The sequence below is a fragment of the Octopus bimaculoides genome, chromosome 3 (genome assembly GCF_001194135.2).
Source record: "Octopus bimaculoides isolate UCB-OBI-ISO-001 chromosome 3, ASM119413v2, whole genome shotgun sequence".
In the NCBI taxonomy this organism is placed as follows: Eukaryota; Metazoa; Mollusca; class Cephalopoda; order Octopoda; family Octopodidae; genus Octopus; species Octopus bimaculoides.
This window is the reverse complement of record NC_068983.1, coordinates 1771017-1781718: the sequence shown is the minus strand read 5'-3', so window position 1 is coordinate 1781718 and position 10702 is coordinate 1771017. Positions and strand designations below refer to the sequence as shown.

At 36.2% G+C, this 10702-nt stretch overlaps 1 protein-coding gene across 8 annotated transcripts in view; it reads right to left on the bottom strand.

The window, feature by feature from the left end:
• The window catches only part of LOC106877248 (neuropeptide S receptor), a 543162-nt gene that overhangs the window by 400945 nt on the left and 131515 nt on the right, over positions 1-10702 (bottom strand). For 7 of the 8 annotated variants that reach the window (XR_008263601.1, XR_008263602.1, XR_008263603.1 and 4 more), the window contains exon 2: positions 6930-7004. The exons of the other annotated variant lie outside the window; for it this stretch is intronic. The gene's annotated coding sequence lies outside the window, so the exon portion shown is untranslated. The remainder of the gene's footprint in view (positions 1-6929; positions 7005-10702) is intronic. 8 annotated transcript variants of the gene reach the window in all.

Sequence of the window (10702 nt, the reverse complement as noted above, 5' to 3'; positions counted from 1 at the left end):
ATGTATGTATATATTCGTGTGTGTCTGTGTTTGTCTCCCACCACCGCTTGACAACAGATGTTGGTGTGTTTGCGACCCCGTAACTTAGCGGTTCGGTAAAAGATACCCATAGAATAAGTACTAGGCTTACAAAAAATAAGTCCTGTGGTCGATTTGGTCGACTAAAGGCGGTGCTCCAGCATGGCTGCAATCAAATAACTAAAGCAAAGAAAAGAATAAAAGAAAACGTAAGCTTTGAGGAAGCCAACTTCAAGGTGAGTAGATTCAGGTAGTTTTTGTCTGCGCAAGATAGTCTCATCTTCTTTGGTATGTGAGTTATCAGCATACGTGTTCGTTTCAGGCTTATAATCTAGCCTTGTGGCTGCCGATAATATCTTTCATCTCATGAAAGATATTATCTCGGAAAATGTACAGAAGACTGTCGAGCAAAAGACATGCTGTGAAAAAATATCCTAACCCAGATAGATAAACAGATAAACATTTTTCTATTAACCACTACTTTATAAAATTGTAGCCCAAGCAGAACATAGGCCAACATTAACGCCAATGTAGCCACACGGCTGAGTGTAAACATGATACGGTGAATGTAGATCTTAGGAAACGTCAATTGACAGGCACAAGTTTTAGATACAAGAAGAATACATTTTTGATTCGCATCTGACACTAAGCAAAGTATTAGACTGATTATTTTGTTAGCAAACGGAGAAGACGATGTTTCTAAAACATGCAAATTGTCTACAATTAACAAGAGGCTAATATTTAAAATAACATCAACAATTGCAGCAATTATGTAAACAACACAAGAATTGACTGCTTTAAGAAATCCACTACTTCTAAAAATGCCTCTTAATCGTTTATAAGTATAACGCTGGTTTGAGTGAAAACTAGCATCGAGCTTTTACAAATTAGTATTCCTTCTTCCATTTTATCGCGCATTTTCTCCGAAATGAAATAAGAGCAATAATACATTCAAAATGAAGCACGAATATACAGTGCATGTATTGATTTTTCAAAAACCAAAAGAAAAAGTGACCGACCCGAAATATAATTCCAAACATCATTCTCCTAATATGCTCGTGTTCTTTCCGAATACAACGCTATCACAGAACCGCTCTGAAAATGGATTATTCTTCACTGTTTAAATTCGTTGGAAAATGCAAAGAAACTACTTCAGTGAGCCAAGGCTGTATAATAGACCCACATCCTTTCTAAACACTCTCGACTTACAATGTCGCACAGAATTGCATTCATACGTCCTGAATAATTATACTGAACCGTATGTATGTGTATAACTGCATCTGCCTCATTACATCTAATAATTTAGAAAACGATTAATCGATAAATCGGTTATGTTGAGACAATTGAAACGCTCCACTTCTCTGGGATTCTCGTTAAGCTTTGGCAAAACAAAAGATATAAAAAATACTGGAAATGTATCTTGGGAAAATGATAACCTGTGTTAACAGTACGAGAACACAATATCCCTCTATGGTAAATAAACAATGTTCCCCCACACCCATCCAATTATTTTTTATTTCACCAAAGGACATAGCTATCAAAATCTGAAATCAGATTTATTATTAAGAATTAGAATGCCAAGTTTATTGGGAAATAACAAAAGCAATGTTTTTTTTTGTTTGTTTTTCTTTTAAATATTAGTATATATATTACCTCTAGATATTTGTTGGAGGAAAATCTCAAAACTGCATCAAAGACTCTCAATAAAGTAAGGTTGAAAATAAAATGGAATCAGAGTGTTTATATAATCATTACTTTGTAAAGTGCTAAAAAATGGTATTAGATCAACCTGTCCATGCTGAGCACGTTTGCCTATCAGGTGTCGGTTCTCCTACCGTCTTTACTATGAAATGGGAGAGGTTCTATGTTTTTCCCCACTCTGTCGACAGTTTCGGGTTCTTCCTCAAAGGTTCAAATCCTTGCTACACGAAGTCTTCCCTGTCTTCTCTATCATTTGGCTACTTTTCCACTCAATTCTGTTCTTGAGTACCAATAAGCTGGCTGTCATAACATGTGACCAGCCACTTTGTATTTTCCGTGAACTCAACGATTATGTTATACAAGAAAAGAAGAGTGAATGTGAGGTAAAATAACCACGAACCGTTTATAGAATTGATATGAGGAGCTATTAATAACATCGAAGAATTGTATGGGAAAAGTAGCTTTATTCAACAATCTAAACATTAAACATTAAAAAGGTTAAATAAGAAAGCTAGCTCAACCAGACTGTCTTTAGGGAAACTGAATTTAAAGATCTATAGCATAATCTCTTAATAATGGAGGATCTAGCAACATATTCAAACTTCAATACGCTAATCTCATAATAACGGTAGATTTAGAAGTACTAAAAGAGAAAAAAATATTTCTTTTATAAAGTGGAAAATGTATGAAAGTCTATATGGTTAACTAAAAACGGGATAGAAAGATGCCAGGAAAAAGTAGTAGAGAAATATATTAAAACAAGAAAAGATAGCCAAAAGAATACTAGCGAAAAATTATTGGAGTTATAAAAAAAATATCAGAGTTCCATGTACACAACATAGAACTAATGATGGGGTTAGGAAAGAAAATGTTCGAAAGACTAGTTTAAAATCGGGAAATTAGCAGCAATGATCTGCCTGCCATAACACATGATTATAAAACCTAGCACTGTCGCAACTTACCTTTAACGAAAGTAGTTATTTACTGAACAAACTCCCAGCAAAAACAGTAAAAAAAGACAACAATATTCCGGGTTGAGTAATAATTCTGATAATATTGTAGATTGCTGAATAATAAAGGAGCATCATACAATGGGCGGGTGTAAGGTCTTTTGTGATTGTAAGATCAGGGGGAGTAAAGATACTCAGGACAAAGAAAGTTGTGTGTTTGTAATATTGAATTAAACCAGGCTAATACGATTCTAATGTCTCTTTTGATGAAGATAATGTTAGCCTCGTGTGTTGTCTTTGTCACAGTCGGATGACGTGTGCGTAAAAGTAATGTAATAATACAGAGAATAGTCTAGGAAGTATGAAATATGAATCGCTTCGTACTTGTTTTGTTTACATTTACTCCGAGGGAATTCGGTTAACACCCCACATTGGAATCGGTCTTACTTGTGATATAGATATTTCGGGGGGGGGGGGGGTTCTGTCGTAGTCAACCAATTCTGAATAATGTTAATGTTGATCAATGTTCTTTGTATTTAATTCCAAAATTTATATTCTCAAATCTACATATTTATTCCTTTGAAGGATACTACTGGGGGTAGAGTCAATCTAATAAGTGGTAATATAATTTGAATGATGTATTAAAAGTAATCACATTTTTAAATTATTTTTCTATGGAAATCTTCATACTATATGACATTCATCAGCGGATTACCAACGTTTCTGCTCAGACACCCTAGCACTACAGTTATTATGTTAACACACACAAACTCTCGCGCATGTTTAAACATGATTTACTTACATTAGGTCCTCACATTCTAAACCCCGATAGAAAATGTTAGCACAGTTCATCTACATTAAACAATTGTGTATAGTAATATTTACATCTCGCCTATTTTGCTCCAAATATCATCCTCCTACGATTGAGTATAAACGATTATTGTAAAATTTTTATTCAAGGTATCTGATTTGTATTCAAATAAATGTCAGCCAATAATATCATACGTGCAATTACAAAAGCCATAATTTACCATTTCAATGCCTGGTTAGACAAGCAATTAATCTCACAACAATTCTCCCTACAAAAATTATTTGTTTACTCTTCTAATATGATAAGAAGGGTAACATCAATAGTAAATACAACAGTAATTATTCCAATAACATTACAATGAGGAAATCAATTGGCCGCGGTAAAGAAAAGTTTTCGTCGATCGCTTTTTGTTGCAGAAATATCTGAAAAGCAGATCTCAGTAAATACTATTAATGTTATTGGTGTTGTCTATTGATTTTTGTAAATAAATGTTTCATGCAAATATGAATCTAGAAGTGAAGTACCATCATTGAGATACGAGTGACTAACAAGCATTCAGCATTTAAATTGACCACTTGAGTTTGTATGTATTTACTTCAATATACCAATAGCATTTATGCTAAAGTACAAGTTTGAGAGCGAAGAATGGGTCATGATAAATGCTGAATGTACATGAGTTCTTATCTATGAATATTAATCGGAGAGAATACTGTACGTATGTACATTTGCAGAAACTGCGGTGAATTACAACATAAACGTCCATGCGACCATAGAAGCTGTTGAAAGAATAGAAATCGAATATATTTGGGGTATTCTATAATAGCATTAAATGTTAGAATATTTGAATTTCGTATTTAGTCCTCGACAAGTTGGGAGATATGGGCATAGGCACACACATATACATATGAATGTGTGTGTGTGTGTGTGTGTGTGTGTGTGTGTGTGTGTGTGTGTGTGTGTGTGTGTGTGTGTGTGTGTGTGTGTATGTGTGTGTGTGCGTGCGCGCGCGCGTAACATCATCAGCAGGATTCGAATGCCGCTCTGATGAAACCTGTCGTTGCTCTAACCCCCTGCACCACCACGAAATTACAACCCATATCTGACTAAATTAGTATCAGTAGCTATGGAGACCTCTATATTATGTTGGTAAATGTTATGGACCTAAAGAGCAGCCTTCAGATCTCCTTGGGTCCATAACATTTGCCAACCGGAGCTGTTTAAGTAAGATAACTCGTCCTGTTTCAAATTCAAAAAGTGTATATTATTTTTTGCTTGCGAATTAACTGACCGTAAGGTTTTACTACCTCCATTCTGAAGAGAGGTTATTTGTCCTCCACCTTTAGACTATGACGGGTCGTCCACAAAGCTAAGCGCTTTATGGATGCGAAACTAATGGTCGCTCTATGACCGAACATATATTTAAATGCATGGAAATACATTACCGCCCTAGCTCTTAGAGTGTGCTTCTTTTTCGGACATATGATCAAAAGACGATGTATGTATATGTGTGTGCCTGTGTGTGTGTGTTGATTCACCACAAGCCGATAATTTACAGGACTCAATACAAGCGTATTCATTATGTAAATTATTTACATTTGACGGATATTTGTCTTCATTTTGTTTATTGTTAACACACTGTTTCGGTTGATGTACTCTTCAGTCTTCATTATGTGTCCAGAGGGAATTTCGAACCTGGGTTCTTATTCCCAGCTTCGAAATTCTCCCAAGAAACAACGATGAAGACAAATATCCATCAAATGTAAATAATGTACGTAATTCCTCATCTCTCAAATATAGAACTGTACAAACGTATTCTTCAATAAAAGTGAAGAGCTCCAATCTCTAATCCGCACCGTTACTTGCTTCCGTTCATTAGACTCTTATCTGAAGCTGCTTTTTTTTTTATATGAAATGATCACTTTTTGACTATTTTTGAAAGATGACAAAAAAAAAACCTTATCCTAGGGTTCTTTTGTTTGAAACACATTTGTGAATGACACTCGTAAAAATGGCAGCTTCAAGTTCAGGCTTTTGCTTTAATTTCTGGCTCTGGTGCTAATATTACTATAAACGACTTAAGCTCCAAACAAAACTGAAATCATGAAATTGTTTTGCCGTGTAAATAACGTTCTAAAGTAATACTTTTAAGTAATGTTTGAAATTAATGCCATTAAAAAATAATGATTGTACATGTGGGAGTTCATGTTGTATGCAGCTGCACAGACGCATAACTATACACATATGTGCACACAGACACATATGTGCACACAGACACATATGTGCACACAGACACATATGTGCACACAGACACATATGTGCACACAGACACATATGTGCACACAGACACATATGTGCACACAGACACATATGTGCACACAGACACATATGTGCACACAGACACATATGTGCACACAGACACATATGTGCACACAGACACATATGTGCACACAGACACATATGTGCACAGAATTATATATTCATGCATACATATACACATATGCACATATAGAGAAACGCACATATGTCCAGCACCCAAACCTATTAAAAAGAATATCAATAAAACCTATCAATTAAATAGTTCGAAACAAAACTCTTTTTTTCTGAACAAAAACGAGGGGGGGGGGCGAGTTTGTACACAGTGCTATTGAATGAAGGGTTTTATTTAAAGTGACCTAAAAGTAGGGATGTATTTGTAAGGTCAAATCGAAAACAGGAAGAGAGGAATAAAGAAAAGAGAATAAAAGAGAAGAAAGAAAGAATAAGAAAAAACAGGAAGAGAGGAATATAGAAAACAAAGAAAAAGGAAAAACATGGGGAGAGATAATAAGAGAAAGTATACCAATTAGGGGTCATTGAAGATGATTTGAAAATAGGAATGGGGAGATGAGGGCGATCGAGAGAGAAAGGTATTAGAGTGTAAAAAGATAGAAGGAACGGGGGTGATAGAGAGAGAGAGAGAAGTATAAAAAGTAAAGGAGTGTCAGTTATGTAGTGAGAGAGTCTAAGTGATGGGGCGGAGAGAGGGGTAGAAGTATGGAATGAAGAATTTAGGAATATAGATTAGGTGGTCGGACGGGTCAGTGCTTAGTAGTAGAAGAAAATATATATACGTGAAGATGTATACATATGTATATATTATACGTGCATATATATATTTATACAGATGTTTATACATATCAATATGTACATATACAACTCGCACTCATATGTATATGTACATATGCACACCCATGTATACGTTCTTCTGTATGTATTATCACTCCCTGTATACGCAGGTATACATACCTTACATACATACATACATACATACATACATTCACACATATATTCCTATGTAGGTAATAGTGAAGAAAGTTTATTAAAAGCTGTTAGAGTCACTGCAAGACAAAGGAAAACCGAAAACCCACACGATGTTAAAAACCAGAAAAAAAGAACAGAAATTATCTTACTGGCAGGTGGAGACGTTGCATGGTAGATCCCCAAATAGTAGTAGTGAGACATAGTTACGGTTGCAGAAAGGAACGCTGAAAAGGGAAACAGAAAGTTTGTTAGCAGCTGCATAATATCAAGTATTAAGGACTAATTGGATAGAAGCCAAGATAGAGAAAAACCAAGTAGAATCCTTATGTAGATTATGCAAATCAAAGGATGAAAGTGTTACTCATATAGTGAGTGAATGTAGCATGCTGGTGCAGAAAGAATACCAAAATAAACATGACAATCTAGGGGGAGTACTCCACTAGGAATTATGTAAAAAGTTAGGATTTGAACATACTGATAAATGATATGAACATGAAACTAGTAAAGTACTAGAAAGTAAGAAATTCAAGATGCTGTGGGTTTTTTAACATTCAGTCTGACAGAGTAATAGAAGCTAGAAGGCCTGATTTGGTAGCAGTAGTCAAAGAGAATAGAAAGTGCCAGATAATTTGAATTTACAGGTACAAATGATGAAAACATCCGTATGAAGGTGTAGTAAAAATAGCACAGTACCAGGATCTAGACAATGAATTACAGAGACTATGGAAAGTGCGGGTAAAACGTACCCCAGTAGTTATAGGCGCATTAGGAAATATCCCTAAAGATTTTAACAGATGGATAGAGGAACTAAGCATAAGACCCAGTTTAGTACAGCTGCAGAAAACAGTGTTATTAGGGACAGCTAGGATACTTAAGAGGCTTGTTGGCATCTAAGGTGACTTGTTGCCCGACACTCTAATCGATTGCTAGTATATGAAAATAATTGTAATTTATTATTATTATTATTATTATTATTATTATTATATGTTTGACTTTTGCTTTGCATTTGTACAAGTTGACTCCAAGTCTCACCCAGAGACCTCAAGAGACAACAAGTTCGAAGTTCATGTTGGTGTTATGCCTAGGGTGTCATATATTTGGTTTTGCACATAGTATTGTTCTAGAGAATGTTTAAGAAAACAAGAAAATTATGAGTTTGATTTAAAATTTCAGTTTACATAGACAGTATTTTACGCAAGATATGGGCAGTTCTCATGAGCACTATCTTTTGAATTTCGGCCGTTTTGGAGTTTCCTAGTATGTGAGCAAGGTCGCAATCAGCCCTTTTTGCTATCATTCCTAGGACACCTATGACAACAGGTATTGTTTCATTCTTGAGGTTCCGCATTTTGCCAATTTCTATTTCAATATCCTTATACTTGCTCAGTTTGTGGTCGGTCTTGACAGATACGTTTATGTCGATTGGGACAGTCATATCAATGAGGAGGCATGATTTTTGTCTGAAGTCTTTCAATACAATGTCTGGCCAATTCGCATTTATCTTTCTGTCAGTTTGAACGGTGAAGTTCCAGAGGAGTGAGATGTGATCATTTTCAAGCGCTGGAAGTGGTTTGTTTTCCCACCGGTTTTTATTATGTGACAGGTTCAGGTTTTTTGGAAACTACCCAGTGAATATACTGTGCTGCTCTATCATGCCAGTTGAGATACTCTGTAGGCGCAAGAAGACTGCACATGGAGACAATATGATCAATAGTTTCATCTTGTTGTTTACATATACGACGTGTTTAGCTACTGCCGTTCTTTAATATATTTGCCTGGTAGTTTCTTGTAGGTAAGCATTAATCATGGGCTGCTATGAGAAACCCTTCTATTTCTGATTTTAAGCCAGAAAACACTACCCTCTGATGGGTAAGTGCTTTGTCAACATCGGCACTATTAATTCTCTTTGAGTATTTGCGATTGCGAGGTTTGTCTTGTCATTTATCAGTCAGAATATCTAAGGAAGCAGTTTTATCACGGGTTTTCATACGCTTAGCTTTTTCTGTGCTTGTTTCTAGTACGTCTAATTCTGGGATTTGTTGTATTTGGAATTCACTTAGATATTCCTTTGTCTGTTTTGTTACTGGGTATGATGCCTTCTTGTTTTCATGCTTTAAGACAAGTTTTAACATCCAGTCATCAGAGTTTTTCAGATAGGTGTCTAGGCCAATTGTGGCAATCTTCATTGTTAATTCCAGTTGTAAAAGTCCACAGCCACCCACATTTCTTGACAGGTAATATCGTTCTATATCTACCTTAGGATGGTGCATTCTATGCATTGCCAACGTTTTACGTATTTTTCTTTCACGATTAGAATTACTGAAATGTCGATCCCATTGCGTGCGTAACTGGCACTTACTTCATCGACCCCGAAAGGATGAAAGGTAAAGTCGACCTCGGCGGAATTTCATCTCAGAACGTATCAACGGGAGAAATACTGCTAAGCATATTGCCCAGCGTTCGAACGATTCTACCAGCTCGCCAGGGGATGAAGCTGGAAAGTTGTGAAACTATAAATGGAGTCGGAGAGGAAGGATATATGTACCTGGGTATCATTGAACGTGATAAGATGAATGAACACAAGATGAAAGAAACTTGCAGGAAAGAATATTTGAGGAGAACTCGCTGTGTGCTCCAATATAAGATTAGAGCAAGTAACACGTGGACGGTTACTTTGATGAGATATGGGGCACGAATAGTATCTTGGAAAAAGAATGAATTACAAGAGATCGACTGGAGAATACGTAAATTAATGACAAGAAACAAGAAACTACACCCCAAGAATGACGTGTCAAGATTGTATGGAAAGAAGGACAGGGACTGATTTGTTGTAAAGTTTGTGTAAGGGAAGAGGAGTATAGCTTGGCTTGGTATGTCAAGGGGAGTAAATAAGAAATGACTGAAGCAGTTAAAATGCGGGGAACCTTAAAAGTGAATGAAGCCGTAGATCCAACACGATTTAAGAAAGACCAGAGAGAACAGAAGAATACAATTTGGCAGGATAAGAAAATGCACAGTCAGTTCTTGAAGAATAAAGATGAGATTGATTGGAATAGAACCTGGCAATGGCTGCAGAAAGGAGACTTAAAAGGGCCCACTAAAGCGTTAGTGTGCAGCGCTCAAGAACAAGCTCTCAGAACAAACAACTCCAAATATCACATTGATAAAAGCACTGACTCGCCACAGTGTAGGATGTGCTCTGAGAAGGGAGAAAGTATAAGCCATATTGTTAGTGAATGCTGTGAGCTCGCACAATGTGAATACAAAATAAGACACGACAATGTGGCCAGATAAGTCCACTGGCTGTTGTGCGGTAACGCAAACCTCGAGAAAGCAGCACAGTGGTATGAACACAAGCCAGAGGGAGTAATGGAAAACAAACATTACAAATACTCTGGGATTTTAACATGCAGTGAACCAAGTCATAGAGGCGAGTCCACCAGGTATATCTCTCATCCATAAAGATGAAAAAGAAGTAAAGATAATAGATGTTGCAATACGAAGCAGTTCGAGGTTGAAATGTAAGGAAACAGAAAATATTGAGAAATACCAGCCACTGTGGGACGAGAGAGGAAAGTTATGAGGCATGAGGAAAGTAATGGTGATACCAGTGGTGAGTGGGGCATTAGGAGCAGTTTCCAAGGGCTTTGAAAAACATATTAAGAATATTGAAGCAGCTGTCAGGCTCGAAGTGATCCAGAAGATGGCAATACTCTCTTTAGAATGCGAGCAACTCGCATTCTAAAGAGAGTATTGTCTGTTTGAGTCACAGGAGAAGGCACTTCTTGAAAGCATTGGTGATTTGTTGTTATCTGCTTTCAAGTAAAGAATAAGCGGTAATTAAGAACTATCCGAGAGTCTTTCAGAATAATGATGATAATAATAATAATAATAATAATAATAATAATAATAATAATAATAA